The sequence below is a fragment of the Anomaloglossus baeobatrachus genome, chromosome 10 (genome assembly GCF_048569485.1).
Source record: "Anomaloglossus baeobatrachus isolate aAnoBae1 chromosome 10, aAnoBae1.hap1, whole genome shotgun sequence".
Classification (NCBI taxonomy): Eukaryota; Metazoa; Chordata; class Amphibia; order Anura; family Aromobatidae; genus Anomaloglossus; species Anomaloglossus baeobatrachus.
The window spans coordinates 157,648,848-157,669,908 of NC_134362.1; the positions used below are offsets into that span (position 1 = coordinate 157,648,848).

Genomic DNA, 21,061 nt, shown 5'->3' on the forward strand with positions numbered 1-21,061 from the left:
ACGGAGATTCTAGGGCAGCATTCATGCACTCATGGTGGTTCTGGGGCAGTTTTCATGTACTAATTGTGGTTCTGGCACCTTATTCATGTACTGACAGTGATTCTGATGCCACACTGATGTATTGTTGGTGGTTCTGAAGCCACATTCATGTACTGTCAATGGTTCTGATGCAGCATTCATGTACCGACGATAGTTCTGGAGCCAAATTCATGTACTGATGGTGGTTCTGGCACCCTATTCATGTACTGACAGTGGTTCTCGTGTCACATTCATGTACCGACAGTTGTTCTAGTGCCGCATTCATGTACTGTTGATGGTTCTGGCACAACATTTATATACCGTCAATGGTTCTGGAGCTGCTATCATGTACTGACAGTGGATGTAGCACTGCATTTATGTACTGACGGTGAATGGAACAGGGGATTCCCAGCCAGTTTCTTACTCTGGTACTTGCCAGGCCTCAAACTGCATAACATCTGCTATCTGATGAAGTCAAGCACATTAAGTTCAGCATGGCCATGTACTGATGGTGATTCTGACGCTATATTCATGTACTGACAGTGGTTCTGGTGCTGCACTCATGTACTGACTATGGGTCTAGAGGTGCATTTATGTACTGACAGTGGTTCTGATTGTACACACGTTTCTCCTCTAAAAACTCAGTTGAAGTTAGAGTGTGTTTATTTTCTGCTCTCAAAAAATTAGCGTGAACAAAAGTAGAAACTCACCAAATGCTCCTCAAATACTCAAAACTTGGTTCTATTGATGCATTCATGTAGTTATGGTGGTTCTGGTGATGTATTCATACAAATACCACATTACATTTTTTTTTTTTTTTTACAACTCTTCAGATTGGCTCACTATGGCAATATGGCCCTTGGAATATCCCTGCTATATGGTGTTCAAAGTTCAGTTCAATAGAACTTGGAAAAGGGTTGTAAGGAGAAAAAGGCCATATTAGACAGGAACATTTTTTAACGACGAGTGAATAGTTATCACGTCGTTATCGTGCATACAAGCTCATTATTACACAAGCAAATGTTCACTTGAAAGATCACTGTTGCAGTCGATGGAAAGTCGCTAGTAGAGATGGGCAAACCCGCAGATGTTAAAAAAAATATATACATTTCAATCCGAATTTGATGCCAGACGCTAAAATATGTCTAAGGGGCCTGAACTTAAATGTTATAAAATGGTGTTAGTAAGGGCTAGGAAGCTATAAAAGGAAGCAAAACGGGGATTAAAGCAGTACAATTATACTTACCGTGTCTCCATACGGCTGTCACACTGCTTCCTGGTCTGCTCATTAAATCTTATGCATATTGATTGCTTACCCTGCCCACCCTCTCTGATAGAGTCTGTGATTGGTTGCAGTTAGACTGCCAGCGTGCCGGCATTTGTGATTGGTTGCCCTCACATTAGCTCTCTTGGTCCTTGAAGTGGAGTGTAAATATAAATAAATTGGGAAAAAAATGGCATAGGGTCTCCCATATTTTGATACCCAGCACAGATAAAGCAGATAGCTGGAGGCTGAAGCCTCCAGCTGTGTGCGTTATATTAGCTGCTTATCAAAATACAAGGGACCACATGTGGCTTTTTTTATTATTTAAATAAATAATTTTAAAAGCCAGTGTGCCGTCCCCCCAAATTTTGATACTCAGCCAAGATAAAGCAGACAGCGGGGGGATGGAATTCTCAGGCTGAAAAGGCCCCTGGGTTTTGGGCCCTCCCCAGCCTAAAAATAGCAGCCTGCAGCTGCCCCATAATTGGCACATCCATTAGATGCGCCAATCCTGGCACTTTACCAGGCTCATCCCGATTATCCTGGAGCGGTGGCAATCGCGGTAATACAAGGGGTTAATGACAGCTGCGCTTTGTCAAAGTACAGCTTTTATCAAGCCAATGTTAGTAATGGATCAGGGTCTACAAGACCACCCCATTATTAATCGTGTAAGTAAAAAGATATAAATACAAAACACAGAAAAAAAACTTTCTTTAAAGAAAACAAACAAAAAAAAAACACCACCCTCTTTCTCCAATTTATTAACCCTCAAAACATTCGTACATGTCCCATGTAATCCTTACTACGATGATCCGGATCTGCTAGATCTGATGTTGCAGTGCGCTGTCACAATAGAAAATGTGATTGCAAGCCGCCGAATACACTGACTGAGCCGCCGCTGTGAGCAGTGACGTCAGTGAGTTCAGAGCAGACTGTTACCACGGTACCCCACCTGTGACCTCAGGTGAACTCACTGACCTCAGTGACTTCACCGCAGGTTAAGTCATTGAACTCAATGCCAGATTAGGCGATGTGCGCACATTGAGCATTTGACGGCAAACATTTCTGCATCAAATCTGCATCTCCTGGCAAAAAACGTACCAAAACTGCATGCGTAATTGATGCGGCTTTGGTGTATTTTTCTGCCAGGAGCTGTCTGCAATCAAACTCTAAACTTGTGCACGTAGCCTAATCTGATAATCCTGCATTCAGTTCAATTACTTCACCTGAAGTGAGATCACGGAGTTCAATGAGCTAACTTCAGGTCAGTTCACCTGAGGTCACAGCTGGGGTACAGTGGGAAATGCCAGGTGTGACCTCAGGTGAACTCACTGACATCACCGCTCACAGCTGCAGCTCCATCAGTGTGTCCCTGATGCTGCAGCGATCGGTCACGTTTTCTAATGTGACGATGCACTGCAACCTCGGATGTAGCAGAGTCGAGATCATCATTGTGTGTATTATGTCAAACCTGCAGGGGTATTTGGGGGGTTAATAAATTGGAGAAAGGGTTTTGTTTCTTTTATAAACGAATATGATTTTACTCTGTGTTTTGTGTTTATTTCTTTTTACTTACACAATTTGTAATGGTGGGATCTCATAGACCACTACCCATTACTAGCCTCGAACTTGATGACAGCTGTCATTAACCCCTTATTTTATTGTGCTTACCACCTCAACAAAGCAATTGGGATGAGCTAGGTAAACACCAGGATTTCCGCATCTAATGGATAGTTCAATTCTGGGGCAGCTGCGGGCTGCTAATTTTAGATTGAGGAGGGCCCAATAACTTCCAGAGCCTGAAAATACCAGCCCCCAGCTGTCTGCTTTATCTTGGCTGGGTATGAAATTTGAGAGGACCCCATGCTATTTGTTATTAATTAGTTAAATAATTTTTGAAAAGCCGCATGGGGAATATCGTATTTTGAAACACAGCCAAGATAATACACACAGCTGGAGGCTGCAGCCTCCAGCAGCCTGTGAAGCTTTATCGGCACTGGGTATCAAAATACGGGGATCCTACGCCATTTTTTCCAATTATTTATTAACGTTTACACTCCACTCAGGGAACCCAGACAGTTACTGTGAGGGCAACCAATCACAGACTCCGGCAGTCTGACAGCAACCAATCACAGACGTTGTAAAAGAAGGTGGGCGGGGAAAGCATTGAATATGCATGAGAGTTAATGAGCGGACCTGGAAGCAGTGTCACAGCAACGCGGAAACTTATTACACAGTGAAATGTTATGCCGAAAAGAGAATTTTGAAGCAACTTGGCTTTACGATAATTCAACGATATTACGATCGCTAGCAGCTACGGTATTACACACTGCAAATATCGCTCTGTTTCAAGCGATATTGTGATTTTCCCAATAATTTTTGCTCTGTATAATAAGGGATTTACAGCTTTAATAGGGACCCTAAGGGCTTTTGTTGTACAGAGCTGTAATACCGTATCCATAGAAGTACATGGGGGTCTAAATGGACCTTTACTGCTAAATTCACACTGGATCTTCAAAAAGCTGAGCCATTACATCACCACCATTGCTCCAGTGCTGCCTCTCTGCTGCTGCACTTGGCTATTGCTGACAGGCTGCAGCGGTGAGGTCGCTGGGGGGAATGTCTCACATTTGTGGGGTTACCTTTGGTTGTTAGGTTACAATTGCATTTTGGTTTTCTTGGAAATGTTTCTAGATTCATTTCTATAGAAAACTGTCCCCCAAGAGGCACAAAAAGTCAGGAAACACCGGATACATTTTCTATATAGGACGCACATAACATATAACCTCACATGTGACATGTCTCCTATACAATGAAACAGCAAAACGCTTCATGTGGATATGTTCTAATGAGGGATAAAGGCGGATTCACACAGCGCTGAAGAGTCAAAACCGCTATTACCCTATAGCAAAAAATGGAAACAAAAAAAATACAATAATGTCAAATGAGCAGAAAGACTCACCTGGGGATGGACTGCAGGGGGCGCAGCCGGGAGCACGGGGGGCGGCTGCAGAGGGGGCGCCCTGGCTGCGAGCACCGGGGGTCTCAGTACTGTCAGGCGGCGCTCTGGAGCACGGGGGTCTCAGTATCGGGAGGCTGCTCCCTCTTGCCCCAGGGGTGTCAGTACTATAAAGCTGCACTCTCGAGACCTGGGGGTCTCAGTACCGGGAGGCTGCTCTCGCGGGGGTCTCAGTACCGGGAGGCTGCTCTCGCGGGGGTCTCAGTACCGGGAGGCTGCTCTCGCGGGGGTCTCAGTACCGGGAGGCTGCTCTCGCGGGGGTCTCAGTACCGGGAGGCTGCTCTCGCGGGGGTCTCAGTACCGGGAGGCTGCTCTCGGTTCCCTCCACAGGCTGCCCGGTCCCCTGTGAGCCGCTCTCCGCCCCTGACAGGAAAATCACGGCCGCCTCAGTGTGTGAGCGGCGGAGTGCGAGGAGCAGGGAGGTCACACCTGTCAGGGAACACGCGGGGATTTTTTCAGGTGTTTTCTTTTTTTTTTTCCATGAGGAAAATGTAGACACTGAATAGGAGTGTAATCACTATATGCTCCATTCACACTGTGCGACTTGTAGGGTTTTGGGCACCAGCAAATTTACTATCTGAATTCTGAACAGTAAGGCTATGTTCACATTTCCGCTATTTAGTATCCGTCACAATCTGCCACTTGGAGAAACAACGCAATCCGTTTAGCAGATTGCGTTTTTCCCATAGACTTGTTTGAGCGGCGGATTGCGACTGATGCCCTTGCGTTGCATCCTCCGCAACGACTGACCGTCGGGCGGCAGGAACGCAGCATGTAACTTTTTTTTTGAGCAGCGGAATCCTTTTGATTTCACTGCACATGTTCAGCTGTTGTGTTTAATTATTCAAATCAATATCTCTCTTTCTCCGCGGCCGGCTACTGTGAGCAATCAACTGATCGTCCGGCGGCCGGCTACTGTGAGCAATCAACTGATCGTCCGGCGGCCGGCTACTGTGAGCGATCAGCTGATCGTCCAGCGGCCGGCTACTGTGAGCAATCAACTGATCGTCCGGCGGCCGGCTACTGTGAGCGATCAGCTGATCGTCCGGCGGCCGGCTTCTGTGAGCGATCAGCTGATCGTCCGGCGGCCGGCTTCTGTGAGCGATCAGCTGATCGTCCGGCGGCCAGCTTCTGTGAGCGATCAGCTGATCGTCCGGCGGCCGGCTTCTGTGAGCGATCAGCTGATCGTCCGGCGGCCGGCTTCTGTGAGCGATCAGCTGATCGTGCGGCGGCCGGCTTCTGTGAGCGATCAGCTGATCGTCCGACGGCCGGCTTCTGTGAGCGATCAGCTGATCGTCCGGCGGCCGGCTTCTGTGAGCGATCAGCTGATCGTCCGGCGGCCGGCTTCTGTGAGCGATCAGCTGATCGTCCGGCGGCCGGCTTCTGTGAGCGATCAGCTGATCGTCCGGCGGCCAGCTTCTGTGAGCGATCAGCTGATCGTCCGGCGGCCAGCTTCTGTGAGCGATCAGCTGATCGTCCGGCGGCCGGCTTCTGTGAGCGATCAGCTGATCGTCCGGCGGCCGGCTACTGTGAGCGATCAGCTGATCGTGCGGCGGCCGGCTTCTGTGAGCGATCAGCTGATCGTGCGGCGGCCGGCTTCTGTGAGCGATCAGCTGATCGTCCGACGGCCGGCTACTGTGAGCGATCAGCTGATCGTCCGGCGGCCGGCTACTGTGAGCGATCAGCTGATCGTCCAGCGGCCGGCTACTGTGAGCAATCAACTGATCGTCCGGCGGCCGGCTACTGTGAGCGATCAGCTGATCGTCCGGCGGCCGGCTTCTGTGAGCGATCAGCTGATCGTCCGGCGGCCGGCTTCTGTGAGCGATCAGCTGATCGTCCGGCGGCCAGCTTCTGTGAGCGATCAGCTGATCGTCCGGCGGCCGGCTTCTGTGAGCGATCAGCTGATCGTCCGGCGGCCGGCTTCTGTGAGCGATCAGCTGATCGTGCGGCGGCCGGCTTCTGTGAGCAATCAGCTGATCGTCCGACGGCCGGCTTCTGTGAGCGATCAGCTGATCGTCCGGCGGCCGGCTTCTGTGAGCGATCAGCTGATCGTCCGGCGGCCGGCTTCTGTGAGCGATCAGCTGATCGTCCGGCGGCCGGCTTCTGTGAGCGATCAGCTGATCGTCCGGCGGCCAGCTTCTGTGAGCGATCAGCTGATCGTCCGGCGGCCGGCTTCTGTGAGCGATCAGCTGATCGTCCGGCGGCCGGCTACTGTGAGCGATCAGCTGATCGTGCGGCGGCCGGCTTCTGTGAGCGATCAGCTGATCGTGCGGCGGCCGGCTTCTGTGAGCGATCAGCTGATCGTCCGACGGCCGGCTACTGTGAGCGATCAGCTGATCGTCCGGCGGCCGGCTACTGTGAGCGATCAGCTGATCGTCCGGCTTCTGTGAGCGATCAGATGATCGCCCGGCGGCCAGCTACTATGAGCGATCAAATGATAATAGCTGGTTAAACAGTAAAAAAATTAAAAAAAAACAACGAATCGTCGCTTTGCAGCATCAGTCACATCAGTTGTGCCACTATCTGCAACGCATCCATGCATCAGTCACAAAACTGATTGTGACGGATGCAAAACAACGGAAGTGTGAACACTGCCTAACATCTAAATAAAAAGAAATAATAAAAAACTGGCGTCAGAATTAGGCTATGTTCACACTTCCGTTGTTTTGCTTCCGTAGGGATGTGTTATTTCACAGGATTCCGTTCACAGGAATCCTGTGAAAAACTGATCAGTCGCGTCCGTTATATCTGCTGTGCGTCCGTTTTTTGACGGATCCGTCGTGATCCATTTGTGTTTGGGACAGCCCAAGGAGTGTGCCAAACATGCTGGGCATGCTCAGTAGAGCACGACGGAATCCAGCACTGGATTCCGTCATGTGACGGATTATGGTGGAATCCAGCACCATAGACATCCATTATAGCTTGTGAGGGATAATGACGGACGCCTGCGGCATCTGTTTGGTTTTTTTTTTTTGCCGCTCCAAAAAACGTTGCATGCAGCGTTGCTCCTGCCTGATGGTCAGTAAACGACTGATCCGTTAAGCGGCGGATGCAACGCAGGGCCATCAGTCACAATCCGTCGCTAATAGAAGTCTATGGGGGAAAAAACGGATTCCTGCAAAATATTTTGCAGGATACCGTAATTCCTCAAGGCGACGGATTGTGACGGAAGCAAAACAACGGAAGTGTGAACCTAGCCTTAATCACGACGATTCACAATAGACAGAAAATCCACAGCAAAGCGGTTAAAAGATGGATAAACCTCAGTGAAGAAATGTTCATTTTTGCAACAGATTGAGCTCAGATTTGTTGAGGATTTTCTCTATATACACTGAACAAAAATAAAAACACAACACTTGTTCTTGCTTTTATTTGTCATGACCTGAATTCAAAGACCATTTATTGTGGCCAGCCTAAGGCACACCTGTGCAATAATCATGCTCTCTCATCGGCATCTTGATATCCCACACCTGTGATGGGGATGGATTATCTCGGCAAAGGAGAAGTGATCACTAAGGGCAGAGTCAGACTAGCATATGGCATGCAATGCGAGAGCATCAGATGTGATATGTTAATGACTCGTCTCTCGGCTCAGGCTCTGCTGCAAACGTGGTCCGAGTGTCACGGGACTGTGACCTGATCCTGAGATCGGATCACAGCTGCGGAGGAGATGGAGGGATTAATCTCCCCATCTCCTTCATTGTCACCCTGTGCGTATATCGCACTGCACTTGGATGACAGCCAAGTGCAGTCCAATGTTTCTCTCGCACCCATAGACGTGATAGGAGGCTCACAGACAATCGCAGCTTTTTTCAACAGTCCGATTAGGGCTGAGGAAAAACTTGCATATGTGAGCTGCAGCATTGCATTACATGGGGCCGAGTGCAATGCGAGATGTTCTCACTCCACTTGTGCGAGTCATACATCAGTTTGAATCTACTCTAATACAGATTTACACAAATTTGTGAACACTAGTATTTGAGAGGTAAAGTCTTAGATCTTTGAGTTCAGCTGATGAAAAATGAGAGCAAAAACAAGTCTTGTGTTTGTATTTATGTTCTGTGTACATTAATGTCAGCTGCAACTGACATATCAACTTGAAAACAAGGAGAACAGACGGAGTGTGATGCAAAATAACAAGATTTATTAAGGCACAGGACTGGCACAAAAGGAGATGAGCGGCAACATCAGAGGCATGTGTGTGACAAAAGATTATATAACATACAATATGATGTCATTTAGCAACCATGGTAATATAAACATGGAATGCTGTGGAGATGGCAAAATAGGTATATATATGTGGCCAATATACATATACAATAACAGCCAGATACAACGATAAGTGGAATGAATGATATAAGCACAAAATCAGTGCCCCACTTTAATCATGCATCAGACATAGCTAAAGCCATCAACACAGAGCCCATGGTAAAGTATCACATAGCAATTGCACAAGATAAAACATGAGTGCTTATGGGGAGATCATAGTAAGGCAGATGTATAATAAGTGCCAATACGCATAAATAAAGCGGGAGTCATAGACTGTAATGTAAATATAACAATCCCACACTGCGTATGCATCAAACATAACCCATAATGGCACAAACAGTGATGTTATAGTAAGAAAACAAGTTGCAATTGCATTACATAGACCAGGTAGCAATGACAATAATCATAGGTCAGACATAAGGTAAGAAGCAATGGGCGCAAAACCTGAAATGGAGGAAGGGCATACCCATAAACACACACAGCCTGTGAGTAGCAGCAAAGAGGTCCCCCTGATGAAATGATCACACCTATTGGATCGTGAAACGTATGCGTCGGGGTCTCCAGGGGGACCTCTTTGCTGCTACTCACAGGCTGTGTGTGTTTATGGGTATGCCCTTCCTCCATTTCAGGTTTTGCGCCCATTGCTTCTTACCTTATGTCTGACCTATGATTATTGTCATTGCTACCTGGTCTATGTAATGCAATTGCAACTTGTTTTCTTACTATAACATCACTGTTTGTGCCATTATGGGTTATGTTTGATGCATACGCAGTGTGGGATTGTTATATTTACATTACAGTCTATGACTCCCGCTTTATTTATGCGTATTGGCACTTATTATACATCTGCCTTACTATGATCTCCCCATAAGCACTCATGTTTTATCTTGTGCAATTGCTATGTGATACTTTACCATGGGTTCTGTGTTGATGGCTTTAGCTATGTCTGATGCATGATTAAAGTGGGGCACTGATTTTGTGCTTATATCATTCATTCCACTTATCGTTGTATCTGGCTGTTATTGTATATGTATATTGGCCACATATATATACCTATTTTGCCATCTCCACAGCATTCCATGTTTATATTACCATGGTTGCTAAATGACATCATATTGTATGTTATATAATCTTTTGTCACACACATGCCTCTGATGTTGCCGCTCATCTCCTTTTGTGCCAGTCCTGTGCCTTAATAAATCTTGTTATTTTGCATCACACTCCGTCTGTTCTCCTTGTTTTCATATGCTTTGAGTGTGCCATGTAGGAAGGTGTACCATGTTTTCCTTTTCCTACTTGTATTGTGTGGCTGCTTGCCTTCTGACATATCAACTTGTTCAGCCAACTCTCTAAGGCCTCCTTCACACGTCCGTTTCCTCACGTGCCGGAGACACGGGCACACGTAGCCCCATTAAAAGCAATGGGTCTGCGCTCATGTCCGTGTTTTGCCACTGACCGTTTGCTCCACATGTAGACATGTCCGTTTTTCTCCGGCATCACGGGTGTCACACGAACAACACAGATGTGATCCGTGTGACACGCATTGGAGAAAACACATGTGTCTGTGCATTTTGACGTGGATTTTGATGCAGATTTTCAGAAATCTGCAGCAAAATCTGCATGTCCATTGTGAAGCCAACAAAGTCTATGAGAATTTAGAAGTGCTGTGCCCACGTTGAGTATTTTTCTGTTGCGTATTTGGTGCAGATTTCTTTTATTTCTGCACCAAATACGCAAGGGAAAAATAAGCAACTTGTCCAGAAAGTCCAGGACAGTCCTTAAAAATAGGAAACAAAAAAGTTCCCTATTTTTACGGACTGTCCTGGAATTTATGGACGATTGGCAAAAATGCCCTGTAAGTGGAAAAAAAAGTAAGGTGTCTCTTTTTTCTTTTTACCTAATAAAGGAAAAAAGTTATACAGATTATTTTGACTGTAATCATCTTTCTTTTTTTTTTACCGTTCACAGTGAATGTAGATGATGTCTTCATATAAATATTTTCAGCAATAGACAGACTCAGATCCTATTTGTATTGCAGTATTAGCTAGGCATGCTCTGATCTGGGCAAACAACAGGTGACTAAAGTGAGGTTAGCTGTAACATCACCTATTGTCACTTATGGAGCTTTCTTTGCATCTTGTCTGTGATGATAATGAGACTGCTGAATAGTCATCTGTACTGAAACAGAAGTAGGAGTCTAGTATTAGGCCGATTAGCAAGAGTTTCAAGAGTTTCGATTCTTTTTTATTATAACTAAATAGCGGTATTGAAAGAAAAAGTAAAACATTTTTAAAATATATTTCACAAAAAAACTTTATGTAAACAATAGTTCATTTTCCAATGACACATTCCCTACTGAGCTCGGCCGATCAAAGAAAGAAACTCAGTCCATTGCTAAGGTCACCCCATGTATTTTCAGTTCGAGTGAGTTGGATCACACTCGAACTGTGCACATGTCCGATTATTTCCTCTGATCCAGTCTGTCCGGGGGAAAAGATTGGATAGCATTCAACCACGACCATGCAAGTCAATGAGTCCATGGAAAGAATCAGGCTAGGTTCACATTTCCGTTGTTTATTATCAGTCACAATCCGCCGCTCTGAAAACAACGCAATCCGTTTGGCGGATTCCGTTGTTTCCCTTAGACTTGTATGAGCGGCGGATTGTGGCTGATGCCCTTGCGTTGCATCTGCCGCCCGACTGATCAGTCGTGGAACGACTGACCGTGGGCGGCAGGAACTCAGCTTGTAACGTTTTATGGGCAGCGGAATCCTTTTGATTTCACTGCGCATGCTCTCTCTCGGCGGCCGAACGATCAGCCGATCGCCCAGCAGCCGCCTTCTGTGAGTGATCAGCTGATCTCCCGGCCGCTGGCTTTTGAGAGCGATCAGTCGCTTTCAAAAGCCGGCACCCGGGAGATCAGCTGATCGCTCACAGAAGCCGGCCACCGGGTAATCAGCTGATCGCTCTCAAAAGCTGGCGGCCGGCTTATGAGAGCGATCAGCTGATCTCCCGGCCGCCGGCTTTTGAGAGCGACTGCGCTCTCTAAAGCTGACGGCCGGGAGATCAGCTGATCGCTCTCAAAAGCCGGCGGCTGGCTTATGAGAGCGATCAGCTGATCGTTCACAATAGCCGGCCGATCAGCTGATCGTTCACAGAAGCCATTGTGAAAGACCACTCGTTTTACAACGGAATCTGCTTTCTCGTAACAATGAATTCCAATTCTTGTCACCCGTTGTACAACACATCAGTCACAAGCGTCAAGCAACGCATGTGACTGATGCAAAAAAACGGAAATGTGAACCTAGCCTCAGACTGCACTCAGATGAATTTTGATTTGCACAGACTGACAGAAAAAATGTCTTCTCAATTCTGTCTTTGCCACGTTCGAGAAAGTCAGATCTGATCAAACTCTGATTTTCTTGAATTTGAGAAAAAAAGGTAGTGTGACCCAAACCTAAGTGTTGGAAATACTGTGTGCAATTCGGTTACAGTTTACAGGACAAAATGCACTAATGTGAATAAGAACCAACACCTAACACTACACTGTCAATCATTCTATGTGTCACTAAGATTTATCGATGATCTTCTATCCACTTCTTTACATAATCTGGGATCTTTGGCCTACAATAATACGGCGCAAAACTATTTACAGCTGGGAGATTTGATGCATACTCTGTGCAGGCAGAGGACAAAGGGCAGAAAATAAGATATTGCAAATGTTTCCTTAAAGGATCATTGACCTGCACTTGTAAGAGCATTGCTTAAACGCAACAAAAACCCTAAAATTTTAATGGCGGATCTGGTCTACCCAGTGGTGTTACTAGAGTCTGATGGGCCCTGGTGCAAACATTTGGACCTGGGCCCCCACTTGCATGTTGATGTTGGGTCTGATATATTGGCCCCTGTAGCATTCTAGATCCTATAATGAGATAAACATTTGTAAAGTTTATTTTCTGGAATACACCTGTGGTACCCCTGAGGCTTCAGTCGCCAAAGGTTACTGCATCTCTCTTAAGATGTAGTACTCATCCTGGGTAAGGAGAGGTTAATCGCTGGTGTTTCCCACATTCACACCACAAACAGGTGCTTTCCCAACGGGGAGATGGACTAGGGTAGGCTGTGGGGGGTGGCCATCACGAGACATGGGACTTTACCAGCTCCTGGGACACCTGGGGCAGGCACCACTTGGGGAAAAGGGAAGGAGCATCTTCACACATAAAGAGATTGCCCTGGGCACAGCTTGGGGTGAGATGCACTTGGGGACCTTGGTCCCCTCTCTTCTACCTCACACTTCTGGGAGCGCCATAAGTGTGAGGCTTGGAGCGTCCTGCTCAGCCTGTGTTCTCTACAGCTACACGAGATTCCAGGGTCTACAGTGAGTGCCGGAAACATCCGCGGCCCATTCCATATTCCACATACATCGGGATTGAAGGGACCTCGACCAGAAAGGACTCACAGTGGGAACACCGGCAATGAACTCGAATTGCTAAGGATCGACCGTGGCCCATCGCAGCGGTGGCCAGTACTTCGGGAGCGGCAACCGGGTTACTTCAAGAACTGCGAGTAAAAACACTTGGAACCCGTAGAGACTGTGTCTGCCTGTTCTTGCCGGCGCTGCCGCCCCGCGCTTCGACAACCGCCATTACTACTTGCCTCATCATCCTCCCTGGAGCCTGCTCCACCTGTGGGGAGCAGCAACATCTTAACTGCTACTACCATCAGCCCCGGAGAACAGCAGCAGCGGCGACTATTCCGTGGCTGCGTACTGCAGGTGGCGTCACAAAATCAAACCTCCATCATCATCATCACCACCCCCACCTTCTTTATTGTACAACTCGGGGCCATGAAACCGGGCAAAAAGGGCCACCCCGTGACATCCCCCCTGACTCGATATCACCGGCTCGGTGGCAAGTAACATGTTTAACCCCTTGCACACAGCGCTTCAATGGTATTTTGTGGGCAATTATATTTGGGGTTTGCTCCGTTACACATTTGAACAAAAGCTAACATTTATTTTTGCTTTTTTCTAAGGTCAAGTGCAAAGAAAACATTTACAAATCGTTCATTGGAAATGTAATCAATTTGTGTTCCTGGAAAGGCGTCTGAGATCTCACACCGGTCTGCTACATGCTGCATACTGTACTACTGCCGCCACAGCGATCCAACAGACTAAGAAGACTGGCATGCAAAGATAACAGTCCTATCTGAAATATCTCTCAACCCTGGCAAGTTCCTGTGTAGATAATGTACGTCCTCGTGAATGTCACTAATAGATACCTCATATAAACCAATAGATGCATTAAGGTTTCCTTCTACTCAGTGTTTCGTTTTTTCCAGTGAAGCCAACGGGGACGGGACATCAGTGTTGACTAATTCATAGCACAATTCACTTCCCAGTTCCAACGTGATACTGCTGCATCCCTTATATAACGGTGTGAAGAATAGCACAGAGTATACAATTGGTGCTTGGATCCATTTACACAATCTGACACCAGCACTAAACGTGGCCCACCAATCATCAGTATGTGGCACAATACAGGGGTAACAACAAGGGAGAGGGGACACCTCCTGCCACTCACCTGACCCTATACCCTATGCTCCCTAATGTCTCTATACAGATCCGTCCCCTCGTTGCAGTCACGTGCCCAGGCCCTTGCTTGCCCTGAACTCACCCTAGCTAGTGAGAAGGCTGACGAGAGCACAAATATTGCCACTGCAATAATACAACACAAGGGAAGGGAGGCAGATAGAGGGAAACAGTCCAAGTTTCTCCAATGCACCTAAACACCACAGCTGCAATAGTCACAACACCTCAGCTTCTTCCATAGAGTAGCTCCTTCCAAAGTGGACAGTATAAGATTGAGATTCTATACCCAGCATCAAATAGTAAGACATGTGACTTTTTATAGGGAAGGGGTGTGGTCACAAAGAGCTCCACCTCAGATTAAGGCTACAAAGGACAGCCAGGTAGGAAAGAGTCCTTAACCCCATCAGCAAAAAAAAGAAAGTAGATTTACTCAAACACAAGCTGCAGACCTGCATATAATAAGGCATTGGGCCCTTCTGGGTCCCAGACTCGCCAGAGGTCTCCCCAAAGTGGGACATGTTTTAATTATTGAGAGTCAGTGGGGGGTATTCCAGCATTTTTCCATTATTTTCGTGGAGTCTATTTTTTACTGCTGTTTACCAGTCTTAAAATATAAACCAAACAAAAAACACCATTCAACAATGAAGACACCGCTAATGATTTATAAAGAAAAGAATGTCTTCAAAGTGGAAAATGACAGAAGAATGGTCAGGTCACTTGTTTTCACCGCTTGGTGTATTTGGGAATCTTGAAAGATGCTTAAAGGGACTGTCCACACAGAATGACTGTTCAAACTAAGCACAGGTTCTCAGTGCATCATGGCAAGGCCAAAGATTTAGATATACCTCCCCACCTGCTTGTTTTCCATCTACCGTGTTTCTCTGAAACTAAGCCCTAAGCTCTAGCAGGAATTTTCGGCCTTGTTGGAGTAAGACTGAAATAGAAGCCCTGACTCGAAAATAAGCCCTAGCGCATCTTTCTAGGTAATAAATAATATAGGACAGTGTGGTTTGTTTGTTTTTTTCGGGGAAACACGGTATCTTGTCTCTTCCCTTCATCTATGAAGCCACAGCTGTCAATCAAAGAAGATGAGGGAGGTGGAGATAGAAGGAAAGCAAGCAGGTGGGAAGGTGCACTTAAAGCGCACCAATCACCAGGATTTTCCTATATAACCTAAAGCACGAAAGTGCTATACTGGCATGATCAGGCTGATTCTATATATATCTTTAGTTGTCAGCTCGGATGTATAGGTTTTGAAACACAAGGAAGTAAAGTTTGTAAAATGAGCAGTTTTTTGAATGACAGCAGCTGCTGATCAGCTAATAGCTTGGGTGGGTATTCATAGTGATTCCCACACTCCTGCCTATCCGTCCTCCCTCTGTTATTTATGCTAATTCTATTATAGAAGCGTTTTACTAAGTGGCTAGAAGGACCTTTGCTGATGTCATACCCATAGGACCAGAAGGGGCGGGGCCTCAGTCAACATTGCTGATACCAGGAAGCAACATTATTTTTCTGTTGGTTGAGGCTCCGCCCCTTCTGGTCACATGGGTATGACATCACCAAAGGTCCTTCTAGCCACTTTGTAAATCGCTTCTATAATAGAATTAGCATAAATAGCAGGAGGAGGAACAACAGGCAGGTAGGCAGAAATCACTATGAATACCCACCCCAGCTAGCAGCTGATCGGCAGCTGCTGCCACTCAAAAAGCTGCTCATTTTACAAACTTTACTTGCTTGTGTTTCTAAAATATGACATCCTAACTGACAACTAAAGTTATATATAGAATCAGCCTGATAGTGCTAGTATAGCACTGACTTTAGGTTATATAGGAAAATCCTGGTGATTGGTGCGTTTTAAATGTGTGGCCACTCCATGATGACATTTTGGGTAAGTTGGATTTTTGATCCACTGGAAAAATCATTTGTTTCTTTAAATCTTGCCTATTAAGGCCACTTTACACACAGCGACATCACTAGCGATGTCGCTGGTGAAAGCACCCGCCCCCGTCGGTTGTGCGTCACGGGCAGATCGCTGCCCGTGGCGCACAACATCGCTTACACCCGTCACACATACTTACCTGCCTAGCGACATCGCTGGGGGCAGTTCGTGCGGTGACACTAAGCGGCCACCCAATAGAAGCGGCGGGGCGGAGATGAGCAGCCGTAACATCCCGCCCACCTCCTTCCTTTCTCATTGGCGGCAGCCACAGGTACAATGTGGTTCGTCGTTCCTGCGGTGTCACACTGAGCGATGTGTACTGCCGCAGGAATGACGAACAACATCATACCTGCAACAGCAACGATATTTGAGATTAGAACGACGTGTCAACGATCAACGATATGGTGAGTATTTTTGATCGTTAACGGTCGTTCCTGCATTTCAGACGCAAAGACGTCGCTAACGAGGCCGGATGTGTGTCACGAATTCCGAGACCCCAACGACATCTTGTTAGCGATGACGTTGCGTGTAAAGCGGCCTTTACTCTTAGATATTCACACAGGATTCCATTTAAAATCACAAGTGTGGTGTAATAATCAGTAACAAAGTTCAGGACCAGGAGTTTGTGTGTTTTCCCCGTGTTTGTGTGGGTTTCCTCCGAGTTCTCCGGTTTCCTCCCACACTCCAAAGATATACTGATCGGGAATAGATTGTGAGCCCCAATGGGGACAGTGATGCTAATGTCTCCAAAGTGCTGCAAAATATAATGGTGCTATATAAGCAAAATAAATGACCGGTGGATACAATTTTTGTCCTGCTACATTTTCGGAGGCTCTAAAACTCAACGCACAAGTGCACAAAATATTCCTGGTACAGGACAAATGAAAAAATATGTGTTCATCCCTGTTACATGACAGACCGAGTCTCCATTTTTGTCGGCTTTGAGCAGGAACAATACACGGGAAGCTTGTGTGTGTAATATCTATACAAAATAGCTGTCGTATATTGAATAGCAAAGTAAGCACGGATATCGAACAGAGCAAACAGGAGAGTGAGCCCGGGTCCCCGGCAGAGCTATAAATAACAGACCGGCAATTATTAATCCTGTGTTCAGAGCAATCAAGCACGTTATTATGCCCGCCATTGTTCGATAACACATCTCTGTCCACTTCCTGACGCTGGTCCTGCTCTCTTCCAAGCGCTGATTATTAATGCCACCGCATATTAATAAAGAGCACGTTATATCACCTAGACTGAGGCGCACAAAATACAGGACGATGGAAATGGATTTTTGTTTCATTGTAAATACACAGATGATTTCACAGTACAAACTTTAAACTTTACTAAATAGATCTTTTACCTATTGATACTGTTGTATTTACTTTGAAAATCCATGCTAGAATGGCTATACAGTGTGTCCACCGCCATTAACTTGAAAATGGCGGGAGCTATAGGCATAGAAGTCGTGTCTAGGTATAGTAAAGTATCCATGCGCTACACAATGAAACCACCTATATCGCTACCTGGTGGAAAACAACGGAGTTAGCAGTTTTATCTCGAAAACGGAACGAAATAGAGAAAAAAAGTGAATTACAAAGTTGTAGGGCATCATCAATTCAATACGAATCGATACCTTGCATACAGAAATGCTATGATTAGAACGTGTAAAACTCACAAGGCTGCGGACCTGAAGCGATACCTCATGGAGACCTTCCTACAAGTCATTGGGTATGGTGGCTGTGTGGAGTGGCCTCCACGCTCACATGACCTGACCCCATTGGACTTCTCTCTATGTGTATGCGATCCCTCCAGCAACATTGCTATTGCAGGACCAACGATGACGTATCACAGATGCTTGTGCAAACATGTCACCCACCATATTGCACAACGTGCAGCAAGATACAGTATGCTGTCCAGAGTCCAGATGTGTATTGCAGCTGACGGGGGCCACATTGAGCATCAAAGTTAAATGAGCGCCATATAAGTGACCAGCATTCAATGTTTTCGGGGGGGGGGGTGGGGAGGGGGGCATGGGTTTCATATCATAGCATTTCTGTATGCAAGGTGTCGATTCGTATTGAATTGATGATGCCCTACAATTGTGTCATTCACTTTTTTCTCTGTCTCGTTCCGTTTTCGAGATAAAAATGCTAACTCCGTTGTTTTCCACCAGGTGGCGCTATAGGTGGTTTCATTGCGTAGCGCATGAATACTTTACTATACCTAGACACCACTTCTATGCCTATAGCTGCCGCCGTTCTCAAGTTAATGGCGGTGGACAGGATATGGGTGGACACACTGTATAATCTATTAAGATGAGTATTTTAGGTATCCGGCAATGGAAGGACAGAGCATTAGGAATCCAGCTGTGTTAAATCGTTCCAAGCTGAGAGCTGCACCTTGTTTTGAGTATTGTGAGATCTCAGCAGAGAGGAGGGACAGTGAGGCGCTGTCAATGAGGCTAAATGAAGCAGATCAGGAACAAAGTTGATATGGAACTGTTACTGCGCTGCTGAAGATATGACATAAAGCTAGGAACACTGAATTAAGGTGGTTTTATTCAACGTGTTTTGAAGTGTCTCCCAATTTCTTCATCAGGAAATCCACCAATTGATATTCAGCAATTGACAACTCTCCTCTTTCCCAAAGTCAAGTGAGCTCAAAAGTCGAGGATGTATTTATAATGGTAGGGGTATTACCCTCTGAATTTATTTCATTTATGGTGTTTACTTCTTTACTTGCAAAATTGGTGTTGGGTTTGCCTTGGCTAGTTAAGCACAATCCTGCTTTCAATTGGAAGACTCAGGAGGTTAAGTCTTGGGGCGACTATCGTTTTTCTAGTCGTTTATCAAGAACCTTGGCTTCTGTAAGGTCTCACCTTACAGATTTCATTCATGATTTTTGATGATGTATTTTCCTAATCTGAGTGTGAAGTGCTCCCATTGCATAGGATTGTGCTATCGAATTTTTACCAGGAGTACAACTGCCCAAGTCTCAATTAATTATACTCTCTCTTCCTGAGAGAGATCTTGAAAGAATATATTGAGAAGAATATGGCCAAGGGGTATACACACCGGTCCAGCTCTCCTATCGCTATGGGTCATTTTGAAAGTCTAGTGATGCAGTTTGGTTTGACCAATGCTCCGAGGTTTTTCAGATTGTCATAAATGACACCTTTTGCTCTCATGTGGGTAGATTTATGGTGATCTATCTAGTAGACATTTTGATTTACTCATGTTCTCTGGAGGAACACCGGGGACATGTCAGGCAGGTCCTCCAGAGTCTTCGTGACAATCATTTATTTGTAAAGCTGAAGAAATGTGTTTTTGAAGAAGAGCAGGTCCCATTTCTAGGTCATCTGGTGTTTGCTTCAGGGTATGAAATGGATCCCGTTAAGGTGCAGGCTGTCCTTGCTTGGGTTCAATGGACTAACCTTAAAGCTTTGCAGAGATTTTTAGATTTTGCAAATTATTTCTAGAAGTTCATTAAACATTTTTCGTTCATCGCTAAACCATTAACCATTTCACCCCGGGCGATTTTCAGTTTTTCATTTTTGTTTCTTCCTCCCTTTTTTCCCCGAGACGCGTAAGTTCTTTATTTTTACATGAATATTGCAATACGAGTTGTACTTTTGAATGAAACCATAAGTTTTATCATATAGTGTACTTGAAAACAGGGAAAAAAATCCAAAATGTGGAGAAATCATGAAAAGAGTGAAATTCCACACTTTTTTTTTTTATTCACTATATGGTAAAACTGACCTGGCATTATGATGCCTCACATTGATACGAGTTTGTATATACTAAACATGTATACTTTTACTTATCTTCGTGGGGAGAAAAAAAAATTAAAAAATTTGTCCAAAAAAGAATAGCGCTTTTGTCGCCATTTTCCGAGATCCGAAGCATTTTCACTTTTTGGGATCTGTGGCTCAGTGATGGCTTATTTTGTGTTTTGAGCTGACGTTTTACATTATACAAGTTGTGTGTAGATGTGATGTTTTGTTCTCCTTTTATGTCATTTTAAAGAAATGTTGCTGCAACCAAAAAACTTAATTTCTTTGTCGCTCCATTGGGAGACCCAGACAATTGGGTGTATAGCTATTGCCTCTGGAGGCCACACAAAGTATTACACTTAAAAGTGTAAGGCCCCTCCCCTTCTGGCTATACACCCCCAGTGGGATCACTGGCTCACCAGTTTTGTGCTTTGTGCGAAGGAGGCAACACATCCACGCATAGCTCCACTTTTTAGTCAGCAGCAGCTGCTGACTATGTCGGATGGAAGAAAAGAGGACACATATAGTGTCCCCAGCATGCTCCCTTCTCACCCCACTGTATGTCGGAGGTGTTTGTAAGGTTGAGGTACCCATTGCGGGTACGGCGGCAGGAGCCCACATGCTGATTCCTTCCCCATCCCTTTTTACAGGGCTCTGGGTGAAGTGGGATTTACCGGTCTCCAGGCACTGAGACCGTGCTCCATCTACAGCCCCTGGAGAAGATGCTGGATGGAGCGGAGTACATCAGGGACATGGCCCTGCTTCCTCAAGGTACTCTGTGTCCCCGTGCATTTGGCGCTCACACCGCAGCATGCTGGGTGTTGTAGTGCGCCGGGGGACATCAGCGCTGCGGCGCCTGTGCCATAGCCTCATTCAGCTTAGCTGAAGCAGGCACACTTATGGGACTCGGCCGCGCCGGCCGCTGGGACTGCGGCACGGCTGGCACTTGTAGTGCGCCGGGGACTTCAGCGCGGCCTGCGCTTTTACGGCGGCCGCGCTGATAACTACAGTCCCCGGCTTTTGCGGCCTGCTTCCGTTCGTTCCCGCCCCCAGACCTGCCAGTCAGGAGAGGGGCGGGACGCTGCCCACGTCTAGGACTCGGGCGCGCCGGCCGCTGGAACAGCGGCGCGGCTGGCACTTGTAGTGCGCCGGGGACTTCAGCGCGGCCCGCGCTTTTACGGCGG

General features: G+C 46.3%; 1 protein-coding gene and 1 long non-coding RNA gene across 4 annotated transcripts in view; one reads left to right on the top strand and one right to left on the bottom strand.

Moving 5' to 3' along the window:
• The window catches only part of ADCY7 (adenylate cyclase 7), a 225,804-nt gene that overhangs the window by 186,795 nt on the left and 17,948 nt on the right, over window positions 1-21,061 (bottom strand). The window lies entirely within an intron of this gene.
• LOC142254614 (uncharacterized) overlaps window positions 1-21,061 on the top strand; it is a 116,951-nt gene that overhangs the window by 69,054 nt on the left and 26,836 nt on the right. Inside the window, exon 2 of the long non-coding RNA XR_012727275.1 lies at window positions 13,605-13,819. This is a non-coding gene — a long non-coding RNA (uncharacterized LOC142254614). The remainder of the gene's footprint in view (window positions 1-13,604; window positions 13,820-21,061) is intronic.